Source organism: Eschrichtius robustus, chromosome 2 (genome assembly GCF_028021215.1).
Source record: "Eschrichtius robustus isolate mEscRob2 chromosome 2, mEscRob2.pri, whole genome shotgun sequence".
Taxonomy (NCBI): Eukaryota; Metazoa; Chordata; class Mammalia; order Artiodactyla; family Eschrichtiidae; genus Eschrichtius; species Eschrichtius robustus.
In genome coordinates this window covers 59,545,811-59,558,265 of record NC_090825.1, presented here as the reverse complement: position 1 = coordinate 59,558,265, position 12,455 = coordinate 59,545,811, and the positions used below count along the sequence as shown (strand labels likewise).

General features: G+C 46.4%; 1 protein-coding gene across 1 annotated transcript in view; it reads right to left on the bottom strand.

Annotated features, from left to right (window-relative positions):
* SV2C (synaptic vesicle glycoprotein 2C) overlaps positions 1 to 5,360 on the bottom strand; it is a 247,845-nt gene extending 242,485 nt beyond the window's left edge. Inside the window, exon 1 of the mRNA XM_068533498.1 lies at positions 5,262 to 5,360. The gene's annotated coding sequence lies outside the window, so the exon portion shown is untranslated. The remainder of the gene's footprint in view (positions 1 to 5,261) is intronic.
* Between the last annotated feature and the right edge of the window lie 7,095 nt (positions 5,361 to 12,455).

Below are 12,455 nucleotides of genomic sequence, written 5' to 3'. Positions count from 1 at the left end.
ATGTATATTTTCCCTATTTAACTTTCACACACAATCCTAAAAAGTAGATATAAAAATTACCTTTTCACAGCTGGAGAAATTAAGGATCTGAGAGGTTAAGAAACTTGTCTATGGCTACACCATTTTTCTCAAACAGCTCATTAATTCATCTGACAGTATTTACTGAGCTCTTTAGACACTAGGGAGAAAACAGCAAAACAAAACTACCACCTCTCCCTAATCCTGTCCTTGGCCTCCTGGAGCTTAACAGTTTAGTCAGGAGAGATAGATATTAATGAAAGAATCTCATGTTTTAAAAAAAGGGAAATGGTGAAATTAACGAGCTTTATAAACAGAGTTGCCAGATATAGCAAATAAAACTACAGGATGCCCAGATAAATTTAAATTTCATATAAACAGTAAGTAATGTTTTAACATAAATATGTCTCATGCAATATTTGAGACATTTATGTTAAAAATGAATTCAAATTTAACTGAGCATCCTTTTTCTCTGACAACCTTATATATAAGGAAAAGTACACTGTGATGGGAGAGGGAATTTTAACCCCACAAAAGAGGTTTGAGAGGCTTCCCCAGAAAGAGAAGACTGGACTAAAATCTGAATAACATAAAGCATTAATGTGACAAAGGCATGTTGGAGGTTGCCATGGCAGGAGAAGACTGATGTTTGAAGTTGCTAGGATGGGAGAGGTTTGGGGGTCATGTAACATGAGGTTACGGAAGTGAGCTGGGGCCAGACCACCTAGAGCCCTGAAGGCTTTGAAGGCTAAGGTTTTCAGTCCTTATGCCACTAGACTGACCGGTTACATATAATGTTCGCTCTGCCTGTGCCCATCTGTCTCCACAGAGTCCTTCCCAAACACCTACCTCACTCACTCTGCCTCTGACTTACCAAAGAAGTTAGCCATCTTGAATCCTCCTTGCCAGCTAGAATGTGATTCCTCTGAGAGCTTCAAGTAGACAGTCCATAAATATCAAAGAGAACAACATAGCTTAGAAAGCCCATGCATTCTGGCTCCTTGCTGCACTGCCCAGTACTAGTTCAAGTGTTCCTACAACTGTGGTCCCCAAACGACAGCATCCAACCCACGTGGCAGAGCCTGATAAACAGCATACTCTGGGCCCACCCATGAAACCGCTCATTTAGAATGTCTAGGATGGGGCTCAGAAACCTCCATTTGAACAAGCTCCCCTGGAAAGTATGATACACATGACTATTTGAGAGCCCTGATCTATTAGGCTATTCTAGGATTCTAGTTCATAAGATTTTCAAACAGTGGCAAATGACAGGAGAAAGCACTTAGTCTAACTTGTCATAAATCTCATTGTGCTCTTGAACTGTAAGAGGGCCCAAGTGCTATAGGAAGACTAAAACCCATCAATATAGTTCTCAGTGTCTGGTCTTAATCATTTGTATTACATACAGTCCACAGGAAAAGATATAGCAGGCATGGTGTGCATTAGGTAGTCAAGAGAAAACATTTAAAATGTTGTCACATTAAATTGATCTGAATACCCACTTCACGTCAAGCTGAGATTATTTTTCAAATTTGGTCTTTTAAAAACGTTTTAACTCATACCCCTCATGGCATAATACAAAATCTAACAGACTACGCTACAAAAACAAAGCCCATAGCCCCATGTAAAATTGCAGTATGAGTTAATCAAAAACATTTCTTATATTCTATTTATAAGAAAAGTTCAAATTTAAACTATAACTCATCATATATTTCTATATTTCACAGAGGAAAAGAATATTAGCACCAGAAAGGACCAAACCATCCAATTCACCCCCTCCATCCATTTCATTTTGTTCACTTCGTCCCAATAAGGGAAGCCATCGTGATATGCAACCACTACTGACCCTTCCTAATTACAAAGGGTGTTTGTGATAAAACTAAATGGCGGCTTTATACCCTCTTACAACATATTTTCAGCCAGAATTAAAACAGTAACTTCATCCTCCATTGTTATTTCAGCTGTGTCAAAAAGAAAGAAGCTTCAAATTCTATCCACTGCAACATTTTGCAATGGCTGCTCAATAGAGCTGGAATTTAAAAAGCAAAACCAAACATAATTTAGCAATGTTGGACCAAAACTGCACAAGCAGCTGGGGGCGCGGAGCTGCCTCTCCTAGGTTTACAAACAGACTTCATCTAAATGACCAGTTTGTGTTAAACGAGCAATGATATACACGTTGTAAACCGTGGCTCAGACAGAAACCTCAGCAACAGAGAACCAAGAAGCACTGGTCAATCATAGATTTTCCCCTGATGCAGTCGCATAGAATAAAAAGGACATTTTAACTTTTACTCTTCACAGAAATCTACCGATACGCATGAGTAACATGAATAACAACATAGTGATCTGGTTAGGAAGGCATTTTGACACATCAGATGTTTTCATTCATGAAATATGTCATCAACAAGTAAGAAGAGCTAATATCCCTAATTATAGGAAATGGATTTTCTGGTACTCGTGGTCACGTAATATACTGCAGATTTTGATGCCTTTTGCGGTAATCGCCTTGAGGGTGGAAACTGCATCCTGTTCTCTGAGGGACCTTCCACACTTACAGAATATGCCAGCATTAATAATGAGTAGGATTTTTACCTAAAAGCTTGTCGGCTAGTCTGCTGCTCAGACCAGAGAAGCTACTTTTAAATGTCATTGGGTCATGAAAAATAAATTTGATCTACCACATCACCAAAAACACTCAGATGTAATCCAGAGCTTCTCCCCCACACCCCTTCTCCAGATAGCCAGCAGCTAATGGCATTTGATTTTATATTAGACTGCTAGGAAAAAGTCTATTGTCTGCATTTGCTGACACTGAAGGCAAAGTTTCATTAAAGGAACAGTGCCCAAGGAAGTCTCCAGAATTTTTTTAAAGGTAAGTGTTTTCTTTCTCCTTAAAGGGCCTTTGTTTCATAATATTTTCCATTCATAGAGAATTTGTATGTCCAAAACTCTCTGAGACTCTTTTGTCCCCAAAGCAACTTTTTAGTAAGAGCTGGTCTCAGCTATTTTTCACATTTCTCAAACAGGGAGGATGAACGCAAGAGGGTAAGTCACTTGCCCATAACATAAGGTGACATAATACTTGGGAAAATGAGACTAGGATCTTTGTCTGTGGGCTCCTTAATAACTGCTTTTCCTCCTTCCTCCCTTAACTCCACCCCACTATCCCCCTACGTAAGGCAGATTTGGGCTCATTCAGGAAAGCCAGTAGAAGAACCTCTGCCATTAGGTTTCCAGAAAGTAGGGTCCTTTTTTTTGTTAATACATAGAATGAATCATGGATTGGGCTTTTTAATCTCTACCACGGAATGCATTTGTAGTACTGTTTTAAACATATTTTTAGGTTATAAAGAAGGAATGCGGCACATCGTTTTGCAAGCCTTTCTCAGCTCCACTTAGAGGCCAGGCCTCCTGACAAAACTCCTGAAGAATGGCGAAGGAATGGATTAGCCTTACGATATCTGAAGAACCTCAGCATCGAAGCTTTCACATGAAAACTTGCCGCCAGCACGAGGCCTTTCGGAACGTGCCACTGAAAATGAGTGGATGCCAAAGAGATTTATGCCAAATCCTCCTCCAGGATTAAGGATCAGAATTAAACTGAAACAACTTTCTTTCTCGCGCTGTCAGTCAGCTAAGAATGAAGGGAGGAGGTCCAAGGAGAGAGAAGACCATCAGGGAATCCCTGTGGTGGCGCCTTGAAAGAAGCCCCATCTTCTCGGTCCCCCGGGGAGCGTCCGGCCGCTGCGGCGCCTTCCCGGCACTGCGGCGCACTGCGGAGCCTCCTGCCCACCCGCAGCCCCGGCCCGGCGGGGATTCGCTAGCCGCCTGGCGCCACCGCCCGCCCGCCCCCGCAGCAGTCTGCCGGGTCCCGCCCTGCCCCCCTCGTCTCCCCCACCGCGCCTCGCCGGGTCGCGGCTGTCTGTGCCGGGTGCGCTGCAGGGCATCCATCACCCGAGAGCCTTTGACGCACACGCGCGCGCTCCCGGACCGAGACTCCGGCGCCTCCCCATCCCCCGCCCCCGCCCCCGAGTCTGCATTTGCATCACTCGCACACGTAGCCAGTGACGCTAACGCCCTCCCTTACCCCACCCCCCACGCTCCCACCTCCCCCCCGACCCCGGCTCCAGCCTTCCAGGCAGCACCTCCAGCCCCTGGGACTCAGCCCTCCCTCTCCGCCTCCGCGCGCCGGGCGCTTAAGGTCCCTGCACGCCCACACTAAAGCTCTGAGTTCTACATCTGCGGCGAGGTGCCTGCTGCCCCCTGCCAAGTTCATCACCATATTCCGCAGTCCTAGTGGGCCCAGCCCGGGGCGGTCCCCTAGGCACTCGAGAGAAAAGTCTTCCCAGTTCTAGAACCCAGGAGGAGGGGAAAGAGCCCGCCAAGAGAAAGGGTCAATTGGGTTGGGTGATCACCTCCACAGCCCTCCTCGCCACCTGAAATTACTTGGGTAGTTAGTTAGTTTACGGGTCATGGCCCCTCTCCCCGCTGAGCCTCACGCCAGTGAGTCTATTTCGCCTCGCCTGGCCACAGCAGGCGGTAAATAGGTTTTTACTGAATGAAGGCGTAGTGCAGGCAAGCGCAGACACAAACAGCCCCGCGCGTTTCCCTGCTCTCCATCCCTCGCTTGTGCTCTCGTAGACGCTAGGCAGGGGCTTCGGGGATTTATGTGGAATAGTTTTTAAATCCCCAATGTTTCTTTTAGGCTCCCGCAGCGCCTACTGCGGCTGCCTTTGCCCTCCCGCCACCCGCACGTCTACAAAGGGATACCCGGCTAAAAGTTGAGCCCAAGGCTGGGTGGGGATACAGGTCGGATAGCCGGCCAGGGTTTAGGAGCTGCTTGTTTTAAATCAGCCTCCCTCTGCCCGTCGAACCACGCAAGCAAAGGATGGTGGAGGTCCCTACAGAAGGCGAGCGTGGCCCCCGCATCCCCGCGGCTGCCTACCTGCCTCTCCCGGGGATCTGGGATAAAGTGCGCCCGCATCCCCTGACCTACCCCGGGCAACCGGGGGTCACTCCATCTGCTCTACCCGAGACTTCCTCGGTCCTGCTCCGGCAAAGGCGCCCGGCCGGCAGCACCTGGTACCTGCAACCCCTTCCCCGGGGGCAGGTGGGGCAAAGTTGCTCTTCTAAAAGGCTACGAAAAGTTCCCCAGGCTGCAGCGCCCGGCCAGCGGGTCCGGAAGGGAAATAAAGTAGCGTTGGGAAAACCCGCCAACGCTGCCGGGGTCCCTCACTCACCGCTCCAGTCGCTGGGGACCCCCTGCCCAGGATGGTGTCAGCGCTTCAGCGGCTGCCGCCGCTCGGGCTCGCTCCTCGGGGCCGCCTCCGTCTGCTGCTCTCTCCTGCAGCGCACGGAGTGGTGACTCCTCCGAGCGGGTCAGCGGCGAGAGGAGGGGCGAGAAAGTGGCTCGGAGCTCGCACTCTGCGGACCTCCTGCGCCGCCGCCGCCGCCTCGCCTCCTCCCCCGCGGTGCTGCAGTGCCCGGAGACGGCGTGGCGCGAGTACTAGCGGCGCGCAGGGAGGGAGTCACTGCGCGCGTGGGAGGCGTGAGCTACGCACGATTTGCTGCGGGGTGGGCTGACGCGCCCCAGGAAGTCAGGGAGCGAGGCGCTGCAGCTGCGCGGGATGGGGGTGGGTAGGGCCACCCCCGGGCCACCCCCAAGTCGCTGGTACTTTTGGAGAAGTCAGGGCTTCCAGTTCGCAGCAGAATGATGGAAAGGGCCCCAGTTCTTAATTAGTCACTGGGTGTGACTATGCATTGTGCACCCGCGGGCGGCGCCCCGAGTCTGTCCGGTGGGACAACAAGGAATTCTGAGTGCTGGACCCGGCTAGTGCCAGGGGAAAAAGGATTTGCCTCCTATTTCTGGGCCTGGGACTGACCTGTTAACTTTGACTCGGCTTCCTGGGAGCCCCCAGGCTGGGCGAGGTTGCCTATTCCTCCTCCCCACCCCCACGCTGATAGACAAGTCGAGGCAAGGCTTGGGGCGCAGCAGGAGCCGACAGGTGGAAACTTTGGTGCCTCCGTCACCCCAATGCCAGGTAGGGCCAGATAGCCGGACTCCCAAGCAGACTGTTGAAATGGCCTTTTGGGGGGAAACTACCTAATAAAAAAAATTTTTTTAATAGCCAAGGGAATTTTGTATTTTTAGGAACATTTCGCCCCTCGCAGTACTGGAGACCCCAGCTGGAGCTTCCCCCATTTCAAAGCGGCCGGGTTCGGCGGCTCGGGAGAAACCTGCCTCGACGAGGCCACACCCAAGGCTGGCGTGGCCACCTCGCAGCGGCAAGAGAGGGCGTTGCCCCCCGAGGGCCTCGCGCCGCCGCCCCTTCCTCCTTCCCACCCTCACAGCCCCCTCAGCACCACCTCCCGCGCGGCCACCTAGACGCTGCGGGAAGGGGGCTTCCCCTAGTCCCGGACCCAGCCAGCTCCGCGCTCACACGGAACCCAAGCGGGGTGGGAAGCGGCCGCACACGCAGGTGCCTTCCCCGCGATCACTGCTCGGATGATGGGTGCTCCGAAGCGAGACAAAGCGCAGCGCCTATGCAGGCTGCCGTGGGTGGAAACCACACACACACACACACACACACACACACACACACACACACACACACACTATCTCCCAATGTGTTCTATTCGTGTAAATATGCCTGGATGATTGAATGGACGGACGTGTGGATATAAATATTACATGTACACGTGCGGGGAAAAGGAGGTATCTGGCACCTTAGGCAGCCTGCTGCCCAGAGAGGGTGGTGGGAATGAGGCGGTTCACCCTGAGCAGTGTTGTAATGTGAGCTTTCCGGCTTGGTTTGTGCCATTATGCCTGATACTATGGAAGGAAGAAAATACCATCCTTGGCCTGTAACTTTCCCTTCTCTCCATTTTGGGCACTTTAGAATTTAAATTATGATACCCATGTCCCATGGAACCTACAGTGGCTGCACTGCTCTGTGAAAGCCTGCCCGTGTCTTGTTTTGGTTAAAGACTTTGTAGTTTGCTACTGGGCATATACCCTGAGAAAACCATAATTCAAAAAGAGTCATGTACCACAATGTTCATTGCAGCACTATTTACAATAGCCAGGACAGGGAAGCAACCTAAGTGTCCATCGACAGATGAATGGATAAAGAAGATGTGGCACATATATACAATGGAATATTACTCAGCCATAAAAAGAAATGAAACTGAGTTATTTGTAGTGAGGTGGATGGACCTAGAGTCTGTCATACAGAGTGAAGTAAGTCAGAAAGAGAAAAACAAATACCATATGCTAACACATATATATGGAATCTAAAAAAAAGGTTCTGAAGAACCTAGGGCAGGACAGGAATAAAGACGCAGATGTAGAGAATGGACTTGAGGACACAGGGAGTGGGAAGGGTAAGCTGTGACGAAGAGAGTGGCATGGACATACATACACTACCAAATGTAAAATAGATAGCTAGTGGGAAGCAGCCACATAGCACAGGGAGAACAGCTCGGTGCTTTGTGACCACCTAGAGGGGTGGGATAGGGAGGGTGGGAGGGAGATGCAAAAAGGAGGAGATATGGGGATATATGTATATGTATAGCTGATTCACTTTGTTATAAAGCAGAAAGTAACACACCCTTGTAAAGCAATTATACTCCAATAAAGATGTTTAAAAAAAAAATGACTTTGCAGTTTGCGACCATGTGTGCTGCTGAAAAGTGGTCAGGCAACCTGAAGATAATCATTTGTATATCATGGATCCTTCTACATTAACAAATTATTTCATTATGTAGGCTAAAATTACTGTTGTTACCATGAGAAGGAAAATATGCCTCATGGGAGTGCCTATAAATCCAGCATTGGAAATAGAATTGTAAAAATTTTAAAAATCATAAATCTTCCCAGATCGCCTACATATTATATATATATATATATATATATATATATATATATATATATATATATATATAATTCTGAGCTCTCAACTGCAAAATGTGCTGGTAATTCATTGGGTTCCCAAGTGGATACCCTCTTGAGAACTTCCCCCTAAATGTCACAGTATAATGGATTATTTCTCCAGTGATAGTTCAGAAAACTATGAAACAAATCTTAAAAATGATCAGCATGCTTTGTCTTATGCTCTCTCTCCTTTAAATCATTCCCCTGTGCTGTCCATGGAAGATATTTAAAGGAGTGTATAAATTTTCTTGCTGCTGAGTTTTCATGTCTTGATGAACTTGAAGATAATAGCTCCTACAGGAAAATTCCTGATTGTGTGTTTGCAGGAAATGGCCAATTTAAGACCAGGTTGTGCTGGAGGAAGGTATTTTCATGTTGTGTCTCTGGAGCACAGCACACATTTGCTCACAGTGATGGAGTGCAGAGGCTCCTTGGCTTGCCCTCCAGGGCCGTTCTCCTTATTGGGTCTCACCTGGTGCACCCCTTGGCCCCAGGCCTATTGGATCAGGCACTCAGAACAGTCTTCTTCATACCTCCATTATAAGGACATGTTTCCTTAAAACACTTGCCTTGCAGGAGCTGATGACGGGTAAAGCGGACACGTGCCTTGTCCCCACAAAATCCCAGTGTTCTAAAGTCACTACACACCTACAAATCAGGAATTTTATTCCTCTGTGTAGTGGGTGCTTGTGACGCTAGAAAGCAAGCTAATAAAGACACCTAAGGAATATCAAAGATCTGTCCTCACATCTACAAAATGGGTTCAATACAAATAATTCATACTAAGTACAGAAGCCATGGTGATTAAATTTGATACCATATTCAAGAAGCACAGTGCCTAGCACATAGTGGGCACAGAATAAATATTAGTCCCCTTTCCCCTTTTAGTAACCAGAGCGAGGTTTTCCAAAGGCTGTGCCATGGAGGGCTAGTTCTATATGATGCCCCTGCAAGCTCAGAGTAACACCTAGCTTCCAGAACCAGGGTCTAGAGAGAGCCTCACACCCTTGCAGCATGGCCACACCTTTCCAGTTCTCCTTACTTTCATCATCAGGAATCAAGAGCGAGGCATAGACACCCACCCTTCTCACCCCCCAGTACTCAGAGCTTTCCCAACACTCTGTGTCTTGAACCTAATATTAATCTCATTAAGCCCTTAAAGCCTGTCACAAGCAGCCCCAGAATTCCAAGTGCACTTCTCTACATTCTAATGCTCATAAGGCTCAGCACATCCTGTATTTTGTCCTTTTCTCCCTAACCAATTCCTGAAACCCTTGACTAGGCCTTATGGAATGCACAATCCACCATTAGCAAAATGTCCTTTATCCTTAGCCTCTTCTCTGAATGTTCCCTTCACTTCCGGCTCTCATGGAAGCCTCGTTCTCCCCCCAGGAGGCTGCTCCCCTGCAGCCCTCTCAAGTGGTGGCTGTTTTTTCCTTCTCCAGTTCTTATATCACCGTCAGGAGGTAGGAAGGTGATGTCTTTCTTGTTCCTCATTGCTGCTTCCAGAACATTCTTCATCCCTTCTCCCTAAAACCTACAGCTTTGAATCTCACCCCAGCAGGTTATTTCACCCATTACTTTTTTTTTATTGAAGTATAGTTAATTTACAATGTTGTGTTAGTTTCAGGTGTGCAGCAAAGTGATTCGTGTACACGTATATATGTTCTTTTTCAGATTCTTTTCTATTATAGGTTATTACAAGATATTGAATATAGTTCCCTGTGCTATATCACCCACTAGTTTTAAATGCTGATTTCATGTTCAGACCTCCAGGTCACTCTGCACCTTTCCTGACAATTTTAGTTCCTAGCTTAAGGTCACTGCCTAAACTCTAATCCTGCCTTAATCTGTGCAAATTTAATATACACAAAGATGTTCATTCCTGTAGTCCTGAGCAAGCTTTGATGAGGGGGCTCTGTGCTTTAGAATGTTTTACTTAAAAGTAAAAAAATTCCAAATTTTCTTTAAACTGTGAATTCAATTTAATATTGGGCTGGTAATTTCCCAGGGCACTGGCAAAAGGAAATGCACATACTTTTTGGAGGAGCTCCCCTTCCTCCTAGCCTTCAAAAAAATTCCCTCAAATAAGTTTTTAATGGAAATCAGAAGCACACAACTGAACACACAAGGAAGGATGGCACCAGGAAGGAGAGTCAGCAGATATAACAGAAGAAACTTCAGTCTTTCCTTAAAAAAAGACTTCAAATGTTGGAATTATTGGTCACAATTCTTATTTTACTTGAAGAAAAATAAAAGACAAGGTTAAAAATATTTGTAAGCAACAGGAAACTATAAGGAATGACCAATCCTATTTGAAAAGGCACCAAATCAACCTTCTATCCAACTCTGCTGATTGCCTTACCAACATCCAATCCAACTTCCACACACGCATACACATCTTAATCCCTCCTTAAAGAACCCTGATTTTATTCAGGGATCCACCAGTTTTTTAATTGCACACATACATTTAGCAACACAGTTTTACACAGACTACTAAGTACTTTTCTTTGTATTTTACAGAAGGGCTTGCAATTCTATTAAAATTCATACCATCTCACAACCAAATCTATAATTTGTTTAGAGTTTAAAGCCTTAATGGTAGTAGTCATTATTATGACTATTACATTAATCATATAATATAATAATTATTATATTAATCATGACTGAAAAATAAATTCAAGAAATAGTAAATAAAATGTTATATGGTCTCATGTGCCCTGAAGGAGGTGGTGCCTGATTTGGAAGAGTTTTTGCTATATCCAAATAACCTCCTATTTTGAACTTCTGTGACTGACTGCAGCTTCATGAATCATAAGTTCCCTTTCTGCTAGACATGACACTACCAATCTTTTTAACTTGATGGCCAGGCCTTTTAAGATCTGTAAAAACAATTACAAAATTGAAGTATATGCCCCTCTTTCTAGGTTCTGGGTAGACTTCTTTTACTAGTCATTTCTTTCAAGGTTGCATCCACTCAAATGTAGATCTGAAGCTTGTTGGGCCTCAGGAGAATGCATCCAGTCCATTCTGCCATTACTGGTACTGAAATTCCATGGCAGCAGCAGCCCACATGTCTTCTCCCAGATGGCTCCACCACCATCTTCCTCCTGCGGCCAGAGAGAGAGATGCCTACTCTGACCCCTGACCCCTGCAGTGAGCCAGCATCCGCCATTTTTCACATGGCTTTTTCACATGGCCACATGCTTTAGGGGTTGGACTCAGTACATCTTGATTGGTCCACACCAGTCATATAATCCCATTCCCCTTTCCAGTGATTGGTTTTGGGCATAGACATGTTACACAATTCTGGCCAATAATATGTGAAGGGAACACACTTCTAGAGAGCCTTTGGGAATGGTTTCCTCACTTCTGAAAATATGAATGAAGAACGAAAGTCTCATTTCTATTTTTAGACATTATCATGCCTAAATGTGACATAGAGAAATTCTGCAAATGCCCTGTAGTCATGCAGGGGAGGTAGTCTAATGACAAAACACATGAAGGATATAAGAACCAAGTGAATTTCAGAGAAGTGGAGCCAGAGCCCTATACCACACCTGGAACAGCCCTCTCCTCTGTTGTGTAGTAGTGAATTTCCTTATATTCAAAAAGCAACTTCAAGTGAAAGTCTTTTCCTCAAAACTGAAAGCATTCTTACGCTTACACTATTCCCAACTCTAAAAGAGTATCTGGCACATGGAAGATTCTCCACAAATGTCTACTGAGTTAAACTGAGCTGTGTGTCAAGTTCATTTCCATCGAGAAAACAAGAAGGACGTCTCCATCTGTTGGTGCCTAGATCATAGGTTGTGTTTGGCAAACATTTGCTTAAAGCCATAATGGCTTCAGGATCTTAACAAGCGAAATGGAAACTTTAGGAGTCCAGATGGAAGCCTGAAAATGAAAAAAATTAGCTCAGTGAAAACTCAAGTTCTGGAAGGATCTTCTGCTCAGATTGCCAGGGAAGGAGCTGCTGCAGGCAGGGTCAGGAAAAGAGAAGCTGAAGAGGTCTCTAACCTCCTCTGGTGGCGCAGAGGGGAAGGCAGCGTGTCACTTAGGAGTCTGTGTGAGGTTAGAGGTGGGGAAGGGACTGGAAACGCCCACAGGAGACATCCCTTGGTAAAAAGAGGCAGAATTTGATGTCTGGAAAACTTTCTTGTTGAGGAAAGAGATAAATTAAAGGAAACTGTAAGCTGCTCAGGGCTGTACCCTGGGTATACTCCATGGGCCCATAAGTGTCCCCCTCTATGCAGTTTGTTCCCATAGGTATCTGCACGTCTAGAATAAAGTAGCTTTGTCACTCAGAAAATGTCTAGCCTCAGCGCATGTGACTACTGGTAAGACACAGTGGGGAGGCTGTGTTCCTGAGGTCTCAGTCCCAGGACGAAGAGCACCCAATACCTGAATAGGGGCAGAGAAATCAGGAGCCACCTCACACAACATTGTAGGGGTCCCAGTTTTGGTCAGGAGACACCCCGGAGAAGCACTGCTTTGAGTA